General features: G+C 38.4%; 1 non-coding gene across 1 annotated transcript; it reads right to left on the reverse strand.

The window, feature by feature from the left end:
* Positions 1-332: 332 nt before the first annotated feature.
* LOC141675643 (small nucleolar RNA R71) lies at positions 333-439 on the reverse strand. Its single transcript, XR_012556286.1, has one exon. It is a non-coding gene; the product is annotated as a small nucleolar RNA R71 (small nucleolar RNA).
* Between the last annotated feature and the right edge of the window lie 7,829 nt (positions 440-8,268).

An 8,268-nucleotide genomic window follows, 5' to 3' on the forward strand; every position in this document is an offset into this window, starting at 1 on the left:
ATGACATTCAGTCTAGCAACATTAGACCAGCCATCGCGGCTAACACTTTTGAGATTAAGTTAAGCACGATCCAGATAATACAGAACTCAGTTCAGTTTGGGTGTTCTCCTACCGAAGACCCCAACATGCACATCAGGGATTTCATCGAGATCTGTGACACTTTCAAGTTCAATGGTGTGACTGAAGATGCTATCAAGATGCGACTCTTCCCATTCTCTTTGAGGAATAAAGCTAAGTGCTGGTTCCACTCTCTACCGGCAGGGTCTATCACAACTTGGGAAGATCTTGTTCAAAAGTTTCTCACTAATTTTTTTCCTATGGCGAAGACTGCAGCAATCGTGAATGCTCTTACCCAGTTCGCGCAGCAAACTAGAGAATCTATGTGTGAGGCTTGGGATCGATATAAGGAGATGCTAAGGAAGTGCCCACACCATGGCATGCCTGATTGGATTATTATCAACTGTTTCTACAATGGATTGGGTCCTACTTCTAGGCCCATGCTTGATGAAGCATCAGGAGAAGCCTTGTGGGCTAAAAGCTATGATGAAGCTTATGAACTTATTGAACTGATGGCTGCTAATGAGTACCAGAATCCTTCCCAGAGACTGATTCAGGGAAAAGTAGCAGGAATTCTGGAGTTGGACGCAACAACTGCTATAGCTGCCCAACTTAAGGCTTTGACAATGAAGGTGGACACTTTGGCTAATTATGGAGTTAATCAAATTACTACTATATGTGGGCTTTGTGCTGGTGCCCATGAGACAAATCAGTGTGCAATTTCTAATGAATCAGCTCAGTTCGTGAGCAACTTCCAGCGATCGCAGCAACCTGTGCCAGCCACCTATCATCCTAACAACCGCAATCATCCTAACTTCAGTTGGAGTAATGCTCAGAATGCGGTTCAATAGCCTTATCAGCAGTATCCAGCTAAGCTGTACAACCCCTTAGGTTTCAGCAACCACAGTATGCACCAAAACAACAACTCCAACTGCAGCAAGCTAATGAAAAATCTGAATTAGAGGAGTTGAAGCTTATGTGCAAGAGCCAAGGCATTTCTATCAAGACCTTGGAAAATCAGATTGGAAAATTGCCAATGCCTTGCTAAATCGTCAACCTGGTACACTACCTAGTGATACTGAAGTACCAGGAAAGAAGGAAGCTAAGGAGCAGGTAAAGGCAATTACTTTAAGGTCTGGGAAGGTTGCAAATCCTGATCACACTCAAGAATTAATTGAAGAAGCTGGGGTTGAGGAAGAAGCAAAGCAGCAGGATAAGAAGTGGAACCAAGGAAGACTACTATTGAGCACACTCTTCCTGAGGGTAATACAGGGGAGAAACAGATCTATTCTCCACCGCATTTTCCTAAAAGGTTGCAGAAGAAAAGGCTGGATAAAAAATTTGAGAAATTTCTGGAGGTGTTCAAGAAACTTCATATCAACATACCTTTCGCCGAGGCTCTCGAGCAGATGCCTAGTTATACAAAGTTTATGAAAGGTATTCTCGGGTACAAGGTTTCTAGTAAGGGTCTTGAGGTGGATAAGGACAAGGTGGGTGTCATTGAGAATCTTCCCCCACCTATTTCTGTTAAGGGAATCAGCAGTTTTCTTGGTCACGCGGGTTTCTACAGGTGTTTCATCAAAGACTTCTCGAAAATTTCAAAGCTATTGTGCAGTTTACTAGAGAAAGTTGTCCCTTTAAAATTTGATAACGAGTGCCTTAAGGCTTTTGAGACATTGAAAAAGAGTCTAATCTCGGCACCAGTCATAACTGCACCTGATTGGAATGAGCCTTTTGAGATGATGTGCGATGCAAGTGATTATGCAGTTGGAGCAGTTCTTGGGCAGATGAAGAACACTATATTTCATGTAGTCTACTACTGTAACACCCCCAGATCCGGGGTCGGGGATCCGGGTCGTCACGGTCTTTCTTTCCACAATATCACTTCACTTAATTAATAATAATAACCTTATGCTGTGACCCCACACTAACACACACAACAACCCGTTATAGTCTCAGAGATGAAATTGAAATAAGTACAAGTCTTTGAATCCACCATTTAACAGTTATTACAACCCAAAATGATTACTTGATAAATTTACAGTTAATTGCCATTATCTGCCACAAGTTATAATTATACATAATTTGATTCTCAAAAGTAGATGGTCTGAACTACATGGATCTACCTCTGCAGCTATAGCAGCTACAACATCATCGGGAAGACGCGGGACGCTTCCCACGCGCTTGCGCTGGGTCTGCTGGAGTCTGGCCATCTCTCCTAACTGTTATTGTGTGATGAAGAAATAAAGCAAGAGTGAGCCTTACAGCTCGCAAGATAATACATAGTGATAACAATAATATAAGTATCTAAATGGATACTTACTAGAATCTTTATCATGTGTAAGATAATTACTTACTAGATATAAGTAAAAACAAGGAATGAAGTTACCAATACTTCACTACACTTATATCATTTATAAAGCTACTTGAACTACCACCGTTCAAAGTATTATAAGTTTTTTAAAAAAACATCCCATAGATGAGACCACAAGTTAAGACTTGAATAGATTCAATCTTTGAAATATTATTGAATGAAATAAAGTTACGAGATACTTTATTTAGTCCCGATATATATATCCACATATATATCTCTTAAACATTTCCTGGAACCTCTGTTATGTAAAGTATGAACAGAGTTTGAAACATCCAATGAATTTTGGAAAGGAAAAGAATTTTGGCATAAACCAGATATCTTGCTGATCAGGCAAAGATACCAATAAGTAACCTTTTCTACTGTAGATGGATGAATTCCTCACCGGTCATCACCCTGGCCGTATTAGGACCTCGCGCTAGACCGTTACCCGGCCACTCACGCGTTGATGGACTGCCACCCAGCCACTTACACTTTGATAGACCGTACCCCGGCCTGTCGCTTATGCCGACTCAATTAGATGGGCTTACTTCCCGAACATTGGGCAAGTAATCAATTCATTTATCAAAACAGCAACCTTGTTGCGAATGTAAAATGCACCACAGAGCTGGATCCCCCAGGTTTTGAGCGAGTATTTAAATCCCCTTTGAAAGGAAGATCTTAAATATAAAAATGAGTCTTGGGGTCCACTCTAACTTTAAAAATCATTTTGAAGACTCGAAAATATTTTTAAGAATGTTTGGAGTACTGCTGATTTATTAAAATAAATCAGTCCCGATATATTAGAAAATATCTGAATATTATTATTTAAATAATATCCCCGTAAAGAATAATCTTTATAAAAATAATTGAAGTAGAAGTTTTAAAACTTATACTCGAAACGAGTATTAAATAACCAAAGATACACTTATATGAAAGTATTATCTTTATTTGAATAATCAAAAATAAGTTTGATTATTAACACCTTATTCTTTAATAAAATAAAGAATATATTTCAGTAATAAGCGGAGTCATAATACCTCGAATGAATATTATAAATAATATTCATTAAATAAAATAAAGGAGTCATACATCCTCAAATGAATATTCAAATAATATTCAATTAATAAAATAAAAGGAGTCATAAGCCCTGGGAGGAATATTCAAGTAATATTCATTAAATAAAATAAAGTTATCGAATAAACCTTATTCGATTAATAGTTTTGAAAACTATAACCATATATATATAAATATATATATATATATATATAAAATCTACTCGGGATCCTCGACTCCCGGTTTTAGAAAATATTTTCACCTTTGGGTCCCTATACTAAGGGTATACGCAAATACCGCTTATCTCTAGCATAGGTATTATGCAACGAATAAGCATTTGAACCAACAGATATATAAATCAAGAATACAAAACAGGCATGCATATATATACCATATCAGCATGCTTCAATATATCGCAACATTTGCTAATTAACCAACATGCATCTATCGCAAGATAATGCATATACATATATTCATCACAACAACAGTATAACGGGTAGAAAACTTGCCTGAGCGACTTGGGGTGATAAAAGGCTCGGGACGAGTCTGGTAACCTATAAACAACAAGTAAGTTGGAATTAAACCAAAATCACTTGTAAATCTATACTTTAACTAACTTAGACTCTAACGCTTGTTTTGCGCTCACTGATTCGCTTAAGTCACTCGGGTACCCTCGGCTCCACCATTTTTAATAATTTAACCTTTACGAGTTTTAAAGTGATTCCTTCGCGAGTGTCTTACCAACTGTCTAACACACTTACCATAAATGTTTCATACATTAATTAACCCTTTTTGGTCTTTAACCTATGTTTCAAAGTAAGGCAAGGGGAAAAGTTTCGTTCGCGAAACGCCGTTACTTGAAACGGTCGTTTCTCCTAAACCGTGCATCGGAATCGAACGAACTACATATCAAAACGAAGCTCGTAACATGAGCTATCTAGACATGGCAATGGTCATAATCTAGCAGGGGGTTCTCGGGTCCTAATGTTATGCACAAAAACAGTCTAAAGAAAATCGGACGTTACGACGGCTATGTTTACGCGATTTCCAATATTTTAAACCATTCAAAACCATTCCAAATCAACCTCAAATCCAACATACAACCAACATCCATCCTTATCACATCATAACAACCCCAACCAATTCAATTTAATCATTCATACTTATGCCTAAGCTTAACTTTAATCATACTTAAGTTCTTTTAATCAAAACCACAACATTTACCATTCCGTTTCACTACCATTTCAAATCCCAAACTCTAATCACAACAACAAGCTACAATATCATCCTACTAATCAAAATCATCTTATAATACATAGGAATCTAGGGTTTGGAGATGGTATACCTTCCTTGAAGTGGTGGGAGGAGCTAGGAAGCCTTAAGAAGCTTTGAGAAGTCTTAAGAATGCTTGGATCTTCAAGAAAAACAAGAAAAACTTCAAGTTAAAAACTTGAAAACACTATTCATAGTCTTCTTCTTTGATTAAATAAAGAAGATTGAGAAGGAATTAATGGCTTAAACTCATGATATAGCCCTAACTAAGCATGAAGATGATTAGGGAATTTACTCACCAATTTAGGAAGCTTGGATCTTGAATTTTTGAAATTTCTTGCCTAATGAATAGTGAAAAGCCGAGAGCAAAGATGAACAAGGCCTTGGTTCTTTTTGATTTTTGATGAAGAATGAATTTACTTGGCTTGGTTGCTTTGCTTTTGTGTTTGATTTAGTCAATTACCTTCTTGCCCTTGAATTTGTGTGGTTACAAAGCCACCACACCTCCTTCCTTCCCATGTCATGCTTGTGTCATGTGGTGATGTCATCTTTCCCTCCTTGTCCCCTTTCTATTGGTTGGATGACATCATTCCCACTAATCCCTTTGATTAACTTCTTAATCGTTTGCCTAATGACGGCTGATCTGTTATACGGTTCGCTTAACTTTCGTTTTCATTTATCGTTTGAAGGATCATACCCGGGATTTTATTACTTAGGTTCCTTTAACCTTTCTCAATACATTATATTCCTTTTTATGATCCTCTATTATAATCCTTTAATTTAAATCCTTTTTATCCTGTTACCTTATACTCAATTCTCTCCGTATCTTGTGGATTTCCGGGAAAAACCAAAGTGTTCGAAATTGGATTCTGACGATCTTTACATACACTTATATACTACATAAAGTACTAATAATATCCCAGAATATCCATAACAGAACCCCTACATAGTGTGGCGTGAAAAGTTTTCTCATTCAGCTAAAACACTATTCACAAGGGTTACAAAAAGTTGAAAATTTTGGGGTTATTACAACTACTCAAGTAAAACTCTAAATGGTGCTCAACTGAATTACACTACTACGGAGAAGGAACTTTTGGCTATTTTCTATGGTTTTGAGAAATTTCGATCTTATCTACTTGGGACTAAGGTGACAGTTTTCACTAATCACGCCGACATTTGATATCTCGTCTCGAAGAAGGACTCGAAGCCTAGATTGATTAGATGGGTTCTTTTGCTCCAAGAATTTGAACTAGAGATCAAGGATATAAAAGGAACTGAAAATCAAGTTGCTGATCATCTCTCGCGATTAGAGAATCTTAATGCTACTTCATTGGATAAGACCTTGATAAATGAGTCTTTTTCCGATGAGCAGTTGTTTGGAGTGCAAGAAGAGGAACCGTGGTTTGCAGACATTGTGAACTACCTTGTGAGTAATATCATGCCTCCCGACTTATCTCATGCTCAAAGGAAGAAGTTTCTACATGAAGTGAAGTGGTATATGTGGGATGAGCCATTTCTTTTCCGCCAAGGAGCTGACCAAATCATCAGGAGATGTAGTCCTTATAGCGAAACGGGGGGGGGGATCTTTCGATATTGCCACTCAACGACTTATGGGGGATATTACGGTGGAGAAAAGACAGCAGCTCGTGTTCTTCAAGCAGGTTTCTTTTGGCCAACATTGTTTAAAGATGCGAATCAGTTCGTTTTGAAATGTGATCGATGTCAACTGTGGGTAATATGTCTAAAAAGGATGAGATGCCTCTTAATGTGCTTCTCGAGGTTGAGGTCTTCGATGTTTGGGGAATTAACTTCATGGGGCCATTTGTCCCATCTTGCAATAATCAGTATATCCTGTTGGCGGTTGATTATATGTCGAAATGGGTTGAAGTTAAGGCGTTGCCAACAAACGATGCGAAAGTGGTGCTTAATTTTCTTCACAAGCAAATATTCACAAGGTTTGGGACTCCAAGAGTCATAATCAGTGATGAGGGGTCGCATTTTTGCAATCGCAAGTTCACTGCTATGATGAAAAGATATAATGTGAATCATCGCATTGTTACGGCTTATCATCCTCAGACGAATGGTCAAGCTGAGGTATCTAACAGAGAGATCAAGCACATTCTAGAGAAGGTTGTGTGTCCATCAAGGAAAGATTGGTCTTTGAAGCTAGATGAAGCTGTTTGGGCATATAGAACAGCATATAAGACTCCATTAGGAATGTCGCCATTTTAATTGGTCTATGGCAATGGGTGTCATTTGCCCTTGGAGGTCGAACATAAAGCATACTGGGCTTTAAAAAAATTGAATCTGGACTTGGATGCAGCTGGAAAGAAAAGGATGCTTTAATTGAACGAACTTGACGAATTTCGACTTCAAGCTTATGAGAACAACAAAATGTACAAGGAAAAAGTCAAGAGGTGGCACAATCGGGTTTAGTGCTCAAGAAATTTGTGCCAGGGCAATAAGTGCTTTTATTTAACTCTCGTCTCCGTCTTTTTCCTGGAAAGTTGAAGTCAAGATGGTCAGGTCCTTTTATTGTCAAAATTGTGTTTCCATATGGAGCGATGGAAATTTTTGAGAATGATCCGGGCCAAGCATTCAAGGTAAATGGTCAACGGTTGAAGCATTATTATGGTGACACGGCAAACCGTAAGGTGGTTAGTGCCGTTTTATTGTCCACTTGATCTCGAGATTCTACGTCAAGCTAACGACGTAAAAGAAGCGCTTCCTGGGGGGCAACCCAAGTTTGTTGTACATTAGTAGGTAGAGGAAGCAAGAAAAAAAGAGAAAAACACAAAAAAACAGAAAAAGAAAAAATTTCAGGGCCAAGTGTAGAAGCAGGGCGCGCCCACACTGATCTAGCGCGCGGCCGCGCCGTTTTCCAGTAGCTGAGCGCGGCCACACTGTATTAGCGCGCAACCATGCTGGTTTTCCAGAAGTAGAGCGCGACCGCGCGCCAATCCCTGTTTAGAAAAAAAACAACAGTTTTATTAGAGAAAATCGGAATTTTAATTCCAAAATCAATTCTAACCCGATTTTTACTCTTCCACACCCCATAATTCCCTCTCCCAATTAATTCCATTATTGCCACGATTCCCATAATCAATCCCACTTCTATTCCTTATCAAATTCACACCCCTCCACCTATAAATACATACACTTATATACATCTTCACCACCAATTTACAAAATCTCAAACACATATTCTCTCTAAACACTTAAGCTTTTATTCTCTCTTTTTCAATCTGATGGCACCCAAAAGACAGAGAACTCAAGTTAGAAGCAGCACCACCGACTCTTCATCTGCGGGTGGTGTGAGGCCCAGATTTTCTATTCTCGGGGCTGAAGAGGAGTACACGAGTGTAATAACCCCCAAAATTTTCAACTTTTTGTAACCCTTATGAATAGTGTTTTAGCTGAATGAGAAAACTTTTCATGCCACACTATGTAGGGGTTATGTTATGGATATTCTGAGATTTTATTAGTACTCTACATGGTATATAAGTGTATGTAAAGATCGTCAGAATCCAATA

Source organism: Apium graveolens, chromosome 7, assembly GCF_009905375.1.
Source record: "Apium graveolens cultivar Ventura chromosome 7, ASM990537v1, whole genome shotgun sequence".
Classification (NCBI taxonomy): Eukaryota; Viridiplantae; Streptophyta; class Magnoliopsida; order Apiales; family Apiaceae; genus Apium; species Apium graveolens.